The sequence below is a fragment of the Quercus suber genome, unplaced genomic scaffold, assembly GCF_002906115.3.
Source record: "Quercus suber isolate HL8 unplaced genomic scaffold, Cork oak 2.0 scaffold_14, whole genome shotgun sequence".
Classification (NCBI taxonomy): domain Eukaryota; kingdom Viridiplantae; phylum Streptophyta; class Magnoliopsida; order Fagales; family Fagaceae; genus Quercus; species Quercus suber.
The window spans coordinates 2,424,920-2,442,656 of NW_027069479.1; the positions used below are offsets into that span (position 1 = coordinate 2,424,920).

At 37.6% G+C, this 17,737-nt stretch overlaps 1 long non-coding RNA gene across 1 annotated transcript; it reads left to right on the forward strand.

The window, feature by feature from the left end:
* The first annotated feature begins 14,053 nt into the window (after positions 1–14,053).
* Positions 14,054–17,428, forward strand: LOC136070745 (uncharacterized). The gene is made up of 2 exons (XR_010631982.1): positions 14,054–14,323; positions 17,244–17,428. It is a non-coding gene; the product is annotated as an uncharacterized LOC136070745 (long non-coding RNA).
* The last annotated feature ends 309 nt before the right edge of the window (positions 17,429–17,737 follow it).

Below are 17,737 nucleotides of genomic sequence, written 5' to 3' on the forward strand. Positions count from 1 at the left end.
AGTTATTTTTATACTAAAACAATTACTCAGTTAGCAAATTGCATAATATATATATATATATATGTTTGTTTGTTTAGACCCCTTAACCAGATTTTTTAACCTAATATATTAATCAAGTGATTACTTGGATTAATTATTCAAATCTAGGTTAAACACAAATAAATCATATCATGCAAAGTAACGAAAAATAAATAACACCACGATATAATGACCTAGGAAAACCAATGAAACTAACCATTTCAAGGTAAAAATTTGGATAGAATTTGACCTAACTATCCTCAAGGTAAAGTAAATCCACTATAAGAGAATTGAAGTTTTTACAATCAGATTTAACCCTAAATCTATTGCTACCTCCAGTAGTAACTTACTGACACGACCATGTGTAAGCTCTGAATCCACGGACTCTTTCTCTTCTTAGATTTACACCAATACAAGCCGCCTTGCTTGTGACTTTGAGATCCCACTTAAAGGTTTCAGATCACCTTCAGTAATGATCTTAATGAAGCAACTATGTTCTACCAACACTTGATTGTAGTTTTGGCTCTGATAGATTCTTGTATAATTAAAAGGTACAAAACCTTTCAGATCTCACAAAAAGTAACACACAAGTCTTCCAAAAGTCTTCAAAATGTGGTTAGGGTTTCCCTTTTATATGTAGAGAAGTTTAGATGAAACCCTAAATATTTTCGCGGGCTTGGGCTTGTTTAAAATTTTGCAAAAAAAAAACTAGACTTGCAATTTTCGATCGGTTGAGCAAGGCAGAACCACACTCTGTTTTTCTACAATCAACTGGACTTGAACCTTAAAACAACTACTTTTAAGCATTGTCTAAAAATCTAGTCTAGACATGTTTGTTCTCGATTTGCCTACACAATACAAATATGATTCTAAATATTTAAATCTAAATCTTTAGAACCTAACAATCTCCCCCTTTAGCAGTCTGTGACAAAACACACATAAACAATGAAATGCTTAAATTTAAATACCAGCCCAAATACAAAATATTGCCCTAAAACAATCCTTACACAACTACTAACTATTAATTCCTAGTATAGACAACATCTGTTAAAAGAATTAACCTGTAAATTCTTGAAACACTGAAAACAAACCATAAACTCATGTGTGGAAGATACTGTATAACAATCTAAATAAATATCTGAACTTTAATTCACAAAACATATAAAGAGACAGTGAACACACCATCATCAATAGTGAATAACCTCATCATCAATAACTATCATAACTAACAAAACATATCAATATAAACACAAAAACTAAAGAAAAATACATCAAACTCCCCCTAAATACAATCTACTCCCCCTACGTACAAAAAGTCCTAAACACTCTACTCCCCCTTTTTGTTATGAATTGCCAAAGGTAAAATCAATCCTTCAATGGTGGAGGAGGTGAAAAGGCACTCCTATACTCGGCAAAATCTGGTCGCAAGGATGCAACCTCTATCAATAACTTATCCAAAAGCTATCCCTGAGCAGCCTGTGTAGTCATGAAGGACTCCATCATGGCACAGAGTGATAGCGGAGGAGCAACAGTAGGATCAACATCATTAGCACCACCAGAAGGATCCACAGCAGCAGTCGGATCCATAAACTTCTCCTCAGAGTAGGCATAGTACCAGAGGCAGGAGCTGTAGTAGAAGCTTCTCCTCGTGATCTCTTAGATGTCCCAGGCTTGGCTGCATTCTTCATCTATGCCTGTCGCTGTCTAAGATAGGTGGCTCCTATAGGGTAGTAATATTTACTAACTCTAAGGGAGCAAACTTAGACAACCCTAAAAACCTCAAAATCCTAAATATAACATAGGAAAGAACAACTTCTGACTCTTACTCTTACTCTTATAGATATCAAAATGGTTTGGATAAACATGAATGGAAAACACATGGAACCATTAGTAACAAAAGCATAAAGAAAAGCACATCTATCTATAGAAACAATATGAACATGTGAAATGGGATAGATGTCATGACAAGTAATCCTTAAATATAAATAATTAATCTCAGTGAATTCACAAGAATTGATTATTGGTTCAGTACCCAAGAAATAGGATGACCACGAGAAGTGACATCATGTCATCAATAGTAGGAAACTCATGTATGGGTATGTGGGTTGACGTACTAAGGGTACACTATAGGAGGAGGATTGAAGAATTTATCTCAAAACTAGTTTGGAGAGAAACCTTGTTCTAACCAAGTAGAGATAGAGGCAAATTTAAAGTTAGAAGGGAGTGGGGGGGGGGGGGGGATGCTTTGCTTTTGGTTGCGTGTGGCGGGTTTGGCCTTTGGCTTTGTTACTTAACTGCTTAGGTTTTATTTTTAATTTTTTATAATTATTAGTGTTTTTGATGTGTACATGCAGCTGCTATTGGGTAAAGATAAAATTATTTTATTTAAAATTTTTAAAGGACCGGTTTTTTTTTTTTTTGGTAAAATTGGTTTATTAAGCTTAATTTTTTTTTAGTTTTATTATTGGTAATTTTTGTTGTTGGGCTTGTATTTCTTTAATTTTATATTTATAAATTTTTTTTATGACCTTTAAAAGAAGTTAAATGCTAGAGTTACAATTTTTTTTACAAATTGTTAACGTGGTGAGTGATTATTAATAAGTAAAAAAAGTGATATAAGTGGTGTGTCCAAATGCGAACTAATAAGAATTTACTACCTTAGTAGTTAATTAAAAGACACTGTGGACGACTAAATTTCTCGGTTCGAAATAAATCAAACAAGTAAAATAATTGCATAAATGCGAATTTTTATTGATGAATGTGTTGGTACAATTCTCTGTGATTACAAAAGAGTTATCCTCTGATTCGATCTCTTTGAAAGATTTATTGATTTGGATTTGTGGTAATGTGATTGTGACTTGAACACAAAATATCCTTCAATTTGGCTAAAGAATGGATTGAAGATCTTTGAAACAGAATTACAATGAATCTCTGGCTATGAGCTTGTTAGAAATCCTTTGTTCTTCTTGTTCTTCGTATATTCTTCGTGTTCTTAGTGCGTTCTTTGTCTTCGAAGGTTTATGGTGGAAGTTCTTCGGGGCTTTAGAGGCTTGAATCCGTAGAGCTTCACTGATTTGTGATTTGTTGATGTTTCTGGAGGATTTTGAGCTTAATTCCAGCAAACTTTAGGATCTAAGCAGATCGTTTGGATGATTCTGCTTCGAATGTTCTTCATATTTGAAGGTTGAAGTTCTTGAAGTTGTTGGAGGCTTCAGGGCTTGATTCCAACAGAGCTTCAGTACTTTTGAATCCTCTCTGATGCTGCTTGTGCTTCAGATGGCTTGGTGTCCTCTTCTCCCAGATCTCCCAGCTCAACTCTCTTCAAATGCCTTAAGAAGGCTTCTATTTATAGGAGTTTAGGGGTAGGTAAGCGACACGTGGCGGAGTCTGATTGGCGACACGTGACAGAGCTTGATTGGTCTGCTTATGTCATCGCTTGCATGTGCGAGGCTGATTGTGTCATCGCTTGCAGGTGCCGATTCATGATTGGTTCTTGCATGAAACTTGGCAAATTTTTGTTGGCTTCTGAATAGCGATAGTAAAACCTAGTAGCAGTATGTTGCGCTTTGTAATTTGCTGTATTTTGTGGACTTGGTAGTGTGACGTGTCAGCTTGTGATAGGTCGGGAATTTTTCCTCACTACAAATGCCCCCTCGAGACTCGTTCACGCACACAGTTTTAGAGTGTGGTGTAAGAATGAGTTTCGAAAACAGATTTTTACACTTGGCTCTTCAAATGAAGTAATTGAAGGTGGTTGAGCTTTTAGCAGGATGAAATAATTTCCGAGGAGTAGACCCACCCATATGAAAGGTTTTGATGAAACTGAAAAAAAGGTCTGCGAGTATTTGGATCTTTTTAGCAGAGGTTAATTTGAAATAAATTCAGAATAGTGTTTTTGGATCGTTGGCGGCGATCACAAGGTGTTGAAGATGGGGAAGAGGTGAGGATGGTGGCTGAGTACAGCATGTAGAGTCATGGGGCTAGCCTCGTGTTTTTAAGAACCGCTAGTGAAGTCACCTCAGAAGAGTATACTTCGGATTATGGCGAGGCCATGTGGGAATGTGGTTGAATGTGCTTGTGTTATCGCATCATTCAGGTTAAGTTGAGGTAATTTCAGAAGCTTATGGATTCTGGGGATGCCGATGTTGGTGGTGAAGAAAACGGGGATGAAGCAAAGCGAATGGGTGAAACACACGCCACCATGGTGCTGGCCCTGTATGTTGCATGGGGTCTGACAGTAAGTCATTGAATGTGCGTGTATAATGGGACCATGCTGACGGACATTAAGTTGAAGTAATTTCAGAAGAGTACCTTCTGAAATACTTCAAGCTAGATTTAAGTTGGAGTAATTCTAGAAAGTAGATTTCGAGGTACCAACAACGATGACCTTTGAGTCCCATAGTGGTGGGGACATGGAATAAGGCTCTGGTGACCATTTACCGGCTCCAAAGGCTGAATTCTGATGAGCTGGTGCCTTGAAGGTTGTCTCAAATGTTGGATGGAAGACAATTTGTAGGATACCCCAACACTTTTTACCATCTTCACTTACTACTATTCGTTGGAAAAGCACAGACAAATGAAAGATGGAGCTAACTTGTGATTCTGGTCTTAGAAACCAGCCAAGTTGCTGTTTGTTCTGAACCACTGCTTCTGCTGGAAGACCAAGCAATTGGAGAAAGACTACGGGAGCCCTGAGGTTAGGAACAGGTGTCTCTGCTGGACTTGGATTTCCTGGCCAACCAAATCTGAGGAAGCATGAAACCAAAATGCAGACCTTGTTATGAATAATTTTATAGACAAAGGTGGTTGTTAAGTGGAGAAACAAAATTTGTTTGGATCTCAAAACTACAATGATGTTGTGAAGAGGGTTTCTATCGAACCATGAGAGGGTTGATTTCAAACTGATTATGAAGCAATATTGGTTGCTAAGTGTTAAGAATGATGAAGTCATAGTGAGAAATGGCTGTGAAAAGGAGGACTTGAAGATTTGAAAGAAGCAAATCTTCATTTCATGACTCAGTGTGTTTTTCTTGATGAGTTCTTGATGAATCCGGCCCTTCTATTTATAGTGGAGAGACGAAGAATAGTAGATGGGTAATTGAGAATGGTGGTTGAGAATTTTTGGTGAGAATGGTAGATTTTCGACTGGTAGGCATCGAATGGTAGGTGGGAATGTTTGGCACCGAAAGGGGAATGGTAGGTTGGATGGGTGACTCGATGTGATTTCAAGTTCAAGACACACTTGTGAGAGTTTATCTGTACTTTGAAAGGGAAGCCTTGATGAAGTCTGGAGCATAACCTTGAGGGGATCCAAACTAAATGGATGAATCTCAAATTTTGATATTGAGAGCTTTAGTTTTGGACATTTTCAGTACTTCGGAGATGTGAGTTAGATTGGTGATTTTCAAGTCACGAAAAACTATGCAAGACAAGTCTGGCTCGAAAATCTTGACTTTAGGTTGATTTCAACACAAAAGACAACTATCTTAGAATTGAGTTATTTGTGCAATCTTCGAGTCTCAAATGATGGAACGGACTCCAAAATTGGAATGTATGCGAAAAATTGAGCAAGATAGGTCCATCTTAAAAATTTTAACTTTTGGTCAACATTTACGCAAAAGTCAACTTTTTGGAAATTGGATGTTTGCGGAATTTTCGAGCTTCGAATGAAGAAATGGTTCCCAAAATCAGAATGTACTTGAAAAACTGAGTGGGACAGGTCCGTTTTGAAAATTTTGACTTTTTGGTCAAAGTCAAAGGTCCAACTTGGTCAAAGCATTTTCTCTCTCTCTCTCTCTTTTCTTTTTCCCTTTTTTTTTTTTTTTTGGTCAGGCGGTTCGGATCCGGGTCAGATTTCCAGGTCGGTAGAACCGGGTAGTGAAGGATGACGTCATCATGACGTCATATCGCTGTAGGGCGTGTGCAGCGCGTGTACGCGTGTGGAGAGTGTACGCGTGTGGCGCTTGCAACGCGTTGAAGCTTCGAGCACATAGCAATCAATGTCGGCGCGTGTATGTGCGTGAAATGACGATGTTGATCACCGGACTTTTGGCAGCGTGTGCCTTACTCTTTGGGCCTGAAATTTTCAGGTTTTGCCGAGAAAAGGCCGCTGGATCTAGTGGTGGTCTCTATTTTCTTAATCTGTGGGAAGATTTGCATAGATTTGAAGGACTAGGCCGCGATTTTTGAAGCTTGTGGCGGCGCGTGGTGGCGCGTGGCTGCTCCTTTGAGGATGATTTTTCTGGGTTTTTTAGATCGAGGGCCGTTTGAGATTTCTGTAGGGTCAGTTTTGTGAAATGATGTCTGGATTTTCACAATTCTGAATGAGAAAGCCACGGGTCTTTGTTGGACTTATGGCCTTTTTTGGTCTGCTTTGGCGGTGGCCACCCTGACAAGATGGTGCCAGGATTCATACTTGTGAGATAGTGAGCCATCATCTTCTGTCTCTATGGCTGAATATCCTCTTTCATTTGAAAATTTGGTGCAGACTTCCCTGACTTTTAGTGCATTTGAGTCTGCAAAATTTGACTTTGAATTTCAATTGTTTTCACATTTCCAAAATGTGAATGTAGTTCTTTCCACTGGCCGATTGATGGAACCATTTAATGGTTTGCTGACTTTCTTCATTTTTCTTGCCAGCTATCTCAGAAGTTTTCTATATAAAGGCATGTTATTTGCCTTCATCACTGAGGCACATGCTCGACCTTCAGCTTTCTTCTCCTGCTTTTAAGATTTTTTTTTTTTTTTTTTAAATATGTGCTATGAGATTTTCTTGTGACAAGTTCTTTGTTTTTGTTTTGTAGCATAGTTTTCTTGATCTTTGGGTTTTGACATCAAACTTTACACTGACGTTCTCATAGAAATGTTTGCTTTCATTTGGTGGCTTTGCATAGTAACGTTCTTGCAGTGACGTATGCCTTCATGTTGTTATATTCTTTTCCTGCAACAACAATCTTTTAGTGATATTCGTCTTTGCAACGACATTTCCATAAGGATATTCAGCTAGGCAACAATGTTATTGCCGATACTTGTCTTTGAAATCGTATTGGCTCTGGTGTTGACAATGAAGCAATACTAATTCTGGTCGTTAATGAAACTATGGTAGCACTTGTCTTTGCAACGTAGCCACACCAATTGTTCTTATCATGAAGCTGTGCAAAGTTTTCATTTGCATTGAGGCTGCATCCATATCTTTCTTTGCGTCGAAGTCGCATCACCACTTATCTTTGTCATGAAGCGGTGCCAACTCTTGCATTTGCATTGAAGCATCACCATTACTTTGTCTACTGAAGCAAATTTGCACTTGTCTTTTTTAATGAAGCCTTTTTAACATGAAGCCACGTCAACACTTCATTTGCACCGTAGCCATGCCAATATTCATTTTTTTTTTATGAAGCCATATTGACACTTGCACTTGCATTAAAGTTGCACCAACAATGGCCTTTATAATGAAGCTGCATTAGCACAAATTTTCAGAAGTAACATAGCTCAGACATCAAGGCTACATAGAACTATAGCCAGATATCAAGATTTCAGAGATGCCAACAAGACTTTGAAGATGTAAGGATTTCTCATTAAGACTTTGGAGATGCCAACAAAACCTTGAAGTTTCAAGAAGAATTCCACCAAGACTTTAACATTGCATGAACATGCCCTTAGAGGAGAGATGACGCAACACTATCTTCAGATACTGGAGGAAGATGACGTTGTCCAAATTTTAGAGACATGATGTGAAACGGCATCACTCAGAAGGGAGATGATGTGGTTCAAATTTCGGAGTTGTGAAGTGGCACAACCTAAAAGAGAGACGATGTAGCTTAAACTTGCAAGGTACAAGAAGATGCCCCCAAGAGATAAGTGATGCAAAGCATACTTTAGAGACGTGGGAGGATGTCCACAGAAGAGGGGCAATGCCATGAAGACTTCATTCTTTGCAAAAGAGATTGAAGATTTTATTTTACTCCACAACCAAGAACTAACTTATATTTATCATTAGTTCAAGGAAAGCCAAGTAACACCAATTCTTTGCAGTTGTCATTTTCTACCACAATGATCTTTGAGCATCACGTAGTGAGCAATTGACTGATCCTAAGCAATGCCTACCAATTAAAGGGGTCTCAGAAGCATATTGACGACCTTTGAAAAATTCCTTAAGCTAGACTGGCAATCTTCTTCTTTTTCATGTGACTGAACTTAGTAAATGATACCAAGTTGCCTACGTACCCCAAAAAGGGATCAAGTCATTACGTAGTTCAAAAGAAATTTTTTTTTTTTTTTATGATGATTTATTTTTTTTTTTGATATTTTCTTTTTGGATGATTTCCTTTAATTTTTTTTTTTTTGTTGTTTTTTGCCAAAAGGGGGGCTCAGTGTGTAATAGTGGGTATCACTACTAATCGAACCCGAGACCTCTTAAGGGCGACATGGGCATCTAACCACTACGCCATACTAGCAATTTGTGACATAGAGTGGGATTAATTTCTCCTTATTGGTACGCTTTCAAAGGTAATGGGAAGACATCATATACTCTTGCAGTATTGTAGTGGGTAGTTTAAGCTCTTGCCAAGGAGCAATCCTCGATGTTCAAGCGTAGAAGTGTTTAAGGAACTTCCCATTGATGGGGCCGGTCCTTTCATCATCATTGTTGATCAACTTGTAAGCTTGGTTGGTGTTTGCCCCCTGCTTGAGAATTGGAAGTACATCACAAGCAATGGTCACATGGTTTGACCCAACAACTTCATCAAAGTCTAGATTAATCTTGTTTTCTTTGGCAAGCTTCATGATTTGTTCTTTGAATATGAAGCATTTTTGGATTGGGTGGCCAATGATGCGATGATATTTGCAATAGTTAGGGTCATCAACTTTCCCTATGTCTTTTGGCTGCTTGCATTCTGGCAATTCTATTAGCTTCAACTGCAATAGTTGTTCTAAGATGTTTGGCACATCTTCATCGGGGAATGGATATACTTTTTGCTCACGTTCCTTAAAAGTCAGGCGACGCATCTCGCTCTTTTGCCATCCTTCAAGTCGTTTTTCATTTGCTCCTCTTCTTGGAACCTTGACTTCAGTAGTGTTAACAATCATTGCGTCTTTGAGATTGCTTTTTGCATTCCTGTCATTCCTCCTTACTTCCTTTTTGCTTTCCTCAAGTATGGGAGGGTTTGTACTTCCATGGCTAGTAATGCTTAACTCCATGTCGTGCGCACGAGTTGCTAACTCTTCAAATGTTCGAGGTTTTATCCCTTGAAGGATGTAAAGAAGTCCCCAATGCATGCCTTGGATGCACATCTCTACAGCAGAAATTTCAGAAAGTCTATCCTTGCAATCTAGACTCAAAGAACGCTACCGATTGATATAATCGACCATGAGCTCATCTTTCCACTGTTTGGTATTTGTAAGCTCCATTATGCCTACCGTGCACCGTGTGCTGTAGAATCGGTTGAGAAACTCCCTTTCAAGTTGTTCCCAACTGTCGATTGACTTAGGTTCTAAGTCTGTATACCAATCAAAGGCATTTCCCTTGAGCGAACGAACAAATTGCTTTACAAGGAGGCCTCCTTGAGTCCCTGCGTTCTCACAAGTTTCTACAAAGTGAGCAATGTGTTGCTTAGGATTTCTATTGCCATCAAACTGCAAGAACTTGGGGGGTTGATACCTATTTGGCATCCTCATGTTGTCGATGCGCTTTGTGTAGGTTTTTGAATATGTGAGAGAACTTGTAGAAGAACCTCCATATTGTGCTTGGATGGTATTTGTTATCATGTCTTGTAATTGTTGGACTGACAACGAAGCAACCGAAGTAGATTGTTCTTGTCGGGGAGTGTTTTCAATTTCTCTCCCTTCGTCATCCTTTGCAGATGTGAATTTATGACCGTGGCTTGATTCACCAAGATCTTGTGCTTCAAGTTTGTTCATTAAAGTTGTAATTTTGAGGTCCTTATCTTCAAGTGCTTTTGTGAGAAGGATGACCTTTTGCTCCATTTCAGCCATTTTTTCTTCCATGGTAGAGGTGTTAGTCATCATGACTGACACAACTTCCTAAGATAATGGAGAAGGAAGTGAATTGAAGTGAGCACGTGAAATCTCATCTTTTGGGTTCCCTTTGGTGGGAGGGAAATTGTGCGAACAACTTCTTGTGAAGGAAGGAGGGGATTTGCCCCCATACTTGATGTGTTCCAAGGTGGAGATATCCTTGTTGATGACCTTGTTTCTTGTAAGAGGGTCTAAGGAGATGATTGTCTGGACCTTGGCTTCCTTGGTTGATTGAGATTGAAGTTGATTATTTGCTTTGGGTTGGCTACAATTGATTACACCAATGTAGTTGTTGGTGGTAGCCGTACCAAGTTTAGTTGAAGTAGCTATTGTTGAAGCTTGAATGTTCTTGTTAGTGGCCATTGAAGTTGGTAGTAAGATGATGATGTTTCTTTCTTTGAAGGAGAATGAGATGAGAGGTAGAGATGTCCCACCGGGCGTGCCAGAATATGTGGACGACTAAATTTCTCGGTTCGAAATAAAGTCAAATAAGTAAAATAGTTTCACAAGTGCATATTTGTATTGATGAATGTGTGGTACAATTCTCTGTGATTACAAAAGAGTTATCCTCTGATTCGATCTCCTTGAAAGATTTATTGATTTGGATTTGTGGTAATGTGATTGTGACTTGAACACAAAATATCCTTTAATTTGGCTGAAGAATGGATCGAAGATCTTTGAAACATAATTACAATGAATCTCTGGCTATGAGCTTGTTAGAAATCCTTTGTTCTTCTTGTTCTTCGTATGTTCTTCGTGTTCTTAGTGCGTTCTTTGTCTTCGAAGGTTTATGGTGGAAGTTCTTCGGGGCTTTAGAGGCTTGAATCCGTAGAGTTTCACTGATTTGTGATTTGTTGATGTTTTTGGAGGCTTTTGAGCTTGATTCCAGCAAACTTTAGGATCTAAGCAGATCGTTTGGATGATTCTGCTTCGAATGTTCTTTATATTTGAAGGTTGAAGTTCTTGAAGTTGCTGGAGGCTTCAGGGCTTGATTCCAGCAGAGCTTCAGTACTTTTGAATCCTCTCTGATGCTGCTTGTGCTTCAGATGGCTTGGTGTCCTCTTCTCCCAGATCTCCCAGCTCAGCTCTTTTCAAATGCCTTAAGAAGGCTTCTATTTATAGGAGTTTAGGGGTAGGTAAGCGACACGTGACGGAGTCTGATTAGCGACACGTGGCAGAGCTTGATTGGTCCGCTTTTGTCATCGCTTGCATGTGCGAGGCTGATTGTGTCATCGCTTACACGTGTGAGGCTAATTGTGTCATCGCTTGCACGAGCCGATGCATGATTGGTTCTTGCATGACACTTGGCAAATTTCTGTTGGCTTCTGAATAGCGATAGTAAAACCTAGCAGTAGTATGTTGCGCTTTGTAATTGGCTGTATTTTGTGGACTTGGTAGTGTGGCGTGTCAGCTTGTGATAGGTCGGGAATTTTCCCTCTTTACAGACAGAAAATGTAATTTTATAGAATAAATTTACTAAAATTAGTACATGTGTATATGCTAATATTATAAAAATAATAATTGGAGGTCGTTGCCACCTAAGGCTAAAGCCTCCTTCGTCCCTATAACCCAGTGTGAAATTTTTTGGGTGCACAGACTTTCTTGGATTCTCCCGAGAATACCAAAAATATTGGGATTTAGTAAGGCCGAAAGAATGTGTTTTGAAAACCCTCAATTCGAGTGTGATGCCTAGTGGACTCAATGAAACATTCATTTGCCTCATTCCAAAGGTTAAATCTCCCCAACAAATCACTGAGTACCGCCCTATCAGTCTATGTAATGTGAGTTATAAAATAATCTCGAAAGTTCTTGTGAATTGATTGAAAAGAATTCTTGTAGAAGTGGTTAACGAGTCCCAGAGTGCCTTTGTTCTAGGAAGGCTGATTTCAGACAATGTAATGGTGGCTTTTGAAACCATGCACTGCATAAATGGAAGGAGAAAAGGTAAGGATCCTTTGATGGCCCTAAAGATAGATATGAGCAAAGCTTACGATAGGGTGGAATGGCGGTATTTGGAAGTTATAATGCGAAGATTAGGGTTCAGTGAGAGATGGATCTCTCTTATGTTGATGTGTATTAGCACTGTCACTTATTCGGTCTTAATCAATGGAGAGGCCAAAGGTAGTATTGTTCCTTCGAGGGGGTTCAGGCAAGGAGACCTAATTTCTCCCTATCTATTCTTGTTTTGTGTTGAGGGACTTTCTGCCATGCTAAGGAAAGAAGAAGAGTAAGGACATATCTGGGGAGTTGTTGTATGTAGAGGTGCTCCACAAATATCTCACTTATTTTTCGCGAACGATAACATTATTTTTTGCCGAGCAACAGTGGATGAGGGCAGTAGGGTGCTTAAAGTGCTAGAGGCATATGAAGCCGAATCGGGGTAGCAACTAAACAGGGAAAAAACTTCCTTATTCTTCAGTAAGAACACCAAGCGCGAAACCCAAGATCAAGTGAAGCAGATTTTCGGAGCTCATGTCATCCAACACCATGAAAAGTACCTTGGCTTGCCTCCTTTAGTGGGGAAAGGCAAAAGGAAGGCTTTTAATCGCATTAAGGACCAAGTGGGGAGGAAAATTGCCGGATGGAAGGGTAGATTGCTATCAAGTGCGGGGAGGGAAATTCTAATCAAGGCGGTGGCCCAAGCAACCCCTACGTACACAATGAGTTGCTTCAAGCTTCCAGACTCGCTTTGCAAAGACTTAAACTCTATGATGAGCAACTTTTGGTGGGGGCAGAACAATAAAGAGAGGAAATTGGCGTGGGTTGCATGGAAGAAGCTTTGTATGCCAAAGGAGGAGGGTGGTTTGGGTTTTAGGGACCTTAAAGCGTTTAATCTTGCCCTCCTAGCAAAACAAGGGTGGAGAATCCAACAAAACACCAACTCTCTAGCCCATAAGGTGCTTAAGGCGAAGTATTTCGCGGATAGAACCTTTAAGGAAGCTCAATTAGGAAGGAGACCATCCTATATTTGGTAGAGCATTATGGCAACCAAGGAGATTGTGGAGCTGGGATCCAAGTGGCTTATTGGAAATGGGGAGCACGTCGACATTTGGAAGGATAGGTGGATACCCACTCCGGATTCCTTCAAACTGGTCAGCCCGAGGGTCCATTTAGATTCTGATAAGGTGGCTTGCCTGCTGGATGCTTCTACGGGGTCGTGGGATGTTGATAAAGTGAGACACTCCTTCCTTCCTCATGAAGCCGAGGCTATTCTTGGGATATCCATTAGTCCTCACCGCTTGGAGAAAGTTGTTAAAGATTCCCACATTGGTTGAGTGTGGTGAGTTGACCTTCGAGTTAACTTTCGTAAAATAAACTACTTTGAGAGAGTTTAGAGCTCATTCTCAACATTTGAATTTATACAAAGAAAGTTTTTGCTATAATTGCTGCATGACACGTTCCTTTTTTTTTTTTTCGCTACCACATACCCGTGTATGTAGCAATTGTTGCATACAAGTATGCAGCAAAACCTTTCCCAAGAAAAAATGTACTAACTGCTTATATTCTATCAATAAAACTAACCATAATTGAAACTAATCAAACTAAACCTTAATCCAAACTAATTTATTTGAATAAAAAAAAAACAGACCTCTATTATTATTTATTTTACACTAGATGATAGTAAATAAGAGTCAGTAATTTATTTTGTGTTTGCTTGTTTTATTCAGGAATAATCAAGACATTGAGATGCAATTTCTTAAGAATGGTGGCGGTGATTCAGTGAAAGAAACAACGGCACGGAAGAAAATTCTTGATCCAAGGAAGGTATTCCTTAAAAGGTGGAATGTAGGATTTGTATTGTCGTGCGTGATTGCAGTATCATTGGATCCTCTGTTCTTTTATCTTCCTGTGATCAATGAAGAAAAGAAGTGCATTCGGTTAGACAAGAAGTTGTGGATCACAGCTATCGTTTTGCGATCCTTCTTCGATATCATTTACCTACTGCATATCATATTGCAATTTCGCACTGGTTTTATAGACAAGAAGCTTCTGAACATTGGATCCTCTGTTCTTTTATCTTCCTGTGATCAATGAAGAAAAGAAGTGCATTCGGTTAGACAAGAAGTTGTGGATCACAGCTATCGTTTTGCGATCCTTCTTCGATATCATTTACCTACTGCATATCATATTGCAATTTCGCACTGGTTTTATAGACAAGAAGCTTCTGAAAAGTGGAAAATCTGAGTTGAATACAGATGCTTGGAAAATAGCTCAGAAATATTTATGGCCGTGGTTCTTACTCGACATTATAACTATTCTTCCCATCCCGCAGGTAAGGGAGACCTCTGCTAATTGTTGTTCACTTGTTTGGTTTGATAAATATTGCTTACATTTTTTTTTAATAATTTAAAATTTTAAAATTTTAAAAATAATATATATGTGTATGTGTTAGCAAATCCATTATTGTGGCTTGCAGCCCCTACCAAAGAAAAAACCCTTATGTGTAACAAATCCTTAAGTTTTACTAGAATATAAATTTTAAATAAAAATAATAATCAAACTACTCTGTTTTGGGGCTTTTTTATATTTTTTTTATAAATACATAAATGACAATGTATTTGTCGCATTGATTATTTATTGTTTAGGACCTTAAAAATTTGGGACTTTGTGCATGCTGTTGTCTGGCTCTGTCTAAACTATTCGGTTGTGTTTTTTAAAAGAAATTTTTTTGGCAATACACTAGAAGAAAAATGGATATAATATAGAACATAATACAAAGATGCTAAAGCTGAATAGTTTCAAACATTTTTTGTAACTCAAAGTAATTTTGACCAAGAGTTTTATGATTCAACTGGTATCTCTAAGTGTTTCCAACGGAGAGTCCATAGTTTAAAATCTCCCTCCCCTATTGAATTATTAATTTTTTAAAAAAAAATTAATTTTTAATTTTTAACTTTTACTTGACCATATTAATTAGTTTTCTAGTTATCAGAATATTGGAAAAATATTGAGGTAATATATATAACATTTATTTTATGTGTTGATTATGGGAAATTCAAGTATAATGTTTGACTTTTCCAATAAAAAAATTGTCAAAACTAGGTTTTTCAACCAATTAAAATAAACTTTTCTTTAATAGACAATTGAGTTGATTTAAAAAACAATAATTTTGTGTCGTTCCATTTATTTATATTTTGCCAACAATTAATATTGGTTTTCATGTATAATTTTGGCGTCAAATTTTAGTCTATTTCTTATTCTTTGAATTAAAAAAAAAAAAAATGATTCAGACTTTGACCACTAAAGATTAGATCCTAGTTTAATTCCACTACATCCATATTCTTTATTTTCTTTGAGTTATCATTGTCCTACAGATGGATTCTATCCATTGGCTCTAAACACTAAATTTCTTATAATATGTTCAGGTGGTGACTCTGACTATTTTCTCAGAAATGAGAGGCACAAATCTTCAAAAAAAGTAAAATTCTTGAACTCTATTGTTCTCTTCCAATATGTGCCAAGAGTTACTCAAATCTACCTATCTTGGAAGAAACTAATAACAAATAACAAGAAATTTGATAGAATCGTGCTGGTCAAAGCTTCATTGAATTTCATTCTATGCATCCTTGGGTCATGTAAGTTTGATTTGAGAGTAATTTCACATTCATTGAATTTAATCTTGCAAGTTTTGATATTTTATCAATGTTTTGTCATCTTTAATAAACATTTATTCAAATGAACCAACATATGAAAAAAATTATAGATTCCAAAGGTTTCACTTTATATTTTTTTTGGACTTGTGTGGATTAAACCTCTTATATGAATGCCTGGTGCAGTGGTGGAATGTAAGGCTATAACTCATGTCTGTGTGCGATTTTTTTTTTTTTTTTTTGAAAGAGAGTTTTAATTTATGGCGTCCACTCTGATGATAGCTTTTTATCATCAGATCAAGATACTATTCAGTATTTAGTGTAGGCGGGAATTGAACTTCAAATCTCTTATTCAACCATTAAAGATTTTTCCAGTTGAGCTAACTGGAACCCACTATTTGTGTGCGATCTAAAGCACTTGTTTGTGAGATGACTCTTTGTGTTTTATAATTAATATTAATGATTTACAATACCTGGTTTATATCCCCTTTGCTTTGTTCAATCTGTTAGCCGATTTACGTGGGCCAGGGGACTCAAGGGTTGATCCTTGACATTCCAACATGGTTTATATCCCCTTTTCTTTGTTCAACCCGTGAGCCGATTTATTTAGGGGGAAGACCGGGGGTCAGGGGGCTGGAGCTTGACCCCTGACATTTCAACAAATATGTAGTAATCCCTTATAACAATCAGGGTTGATTAATTTTTTTGTTAGATATATTTTTCAAGTATCTTATTTTTCCAACCAAGCTGATTGTCATTTGAGATTATTGAATGTTATTAATTTTCACAAATACTATATTGACAATCTTTCACAAACTCTATCCTTTGTTAAATGGGATGAACGATGTGTTGCAATGAACTTAACAAACAATGTGTACAGGGACTGTCCAATATCTTAATGCAGCTAGAAGCAAATTGTTGTTACTCACTTCAATACCGAAGCTGAATGTTATATTAACTTCTCAATTGTAGCAATTTTGTCTAGCTGCATTAAGATATATGAGAATCCTAGAGTTGAAACAAAATCCCATGATGGAACGATGATCACTGGGATCTCCTACCTAGTTGGCAATTTGGCATTAGTATATGCCCGGAGTGCTAATAACGACTGGAAGAATAAATTAATTCTATGAAAAAAATGCCTTTTAGATCTCGAAGGATCCTAAGAACAACATCATAATAGGATGATTGAGCTGCTGCCATGAATTGATTGACAATGTGTATTGTGTAAGAGATATTTGGTCAAGTGAGTATTAGATATAGACTGCACTCCTAACCAGTTCTGCTTGTAAAGTGTAGATTGCGAAGAGGATCATTGTTATAAACATTTAATCGAGTGTTATTCTCAATGGGTGTTTTAACCATCTTACTGTCTATTGATACTAGCTTAAATGATGAGGTTAGGCTTTGCAGTTGGCCTGAGTAATGTATTAGCCATCAGATGATGAGGAATTCTCAATTAATAAATAGAAGTTTCATGTCTATAGAATTCTCTTTTTTCTCTTACTATTATTGTTCTTGTTGTAACAATTAATACTATTTAGTTGGGACATAGGATATCTACAGAATTTATTGATGTTTAATGATTTTCTGGTCTTTTAGGTATTGGGAGCCTTCTGGTATTTTTTCTCTACTCAACGACCGGCGGCTTGTTGGCACAAAGCGTGTGATCAAAATCGTAGTAGATGTGTTGGAATTTCTTTTGATTGTGACCACAGTTTTGGAAATCTGTCTTTTATAAATGATATTTGCTCTTTAAATACAGAAAATAAAACGTCCTTTAACTTTGGAATATTTCTTAAAGCCCTTCAATCTGGTGTCTTAGAATCTGAAGATTTTCCACAAATTATTTTACAGTTTCTGGTGGGGCATGCGAAATCTGAGGTTTGCACATATTAGACTTTTTGCTATATTCCATATTAAAGCTATCTCAATCAATTCTTAATTTGATATTTGAACACACTAGGACTAAAATAGTTTGATTTCCCCTAGTTTAAAATTTTCAAGAACATTAGTTGTCCTTACACGCTTGTCTGTTGTCTTTTTGGATATGAAGTGGGTGGAAGATTGACCCTCACACATTTGTTAAACCAATG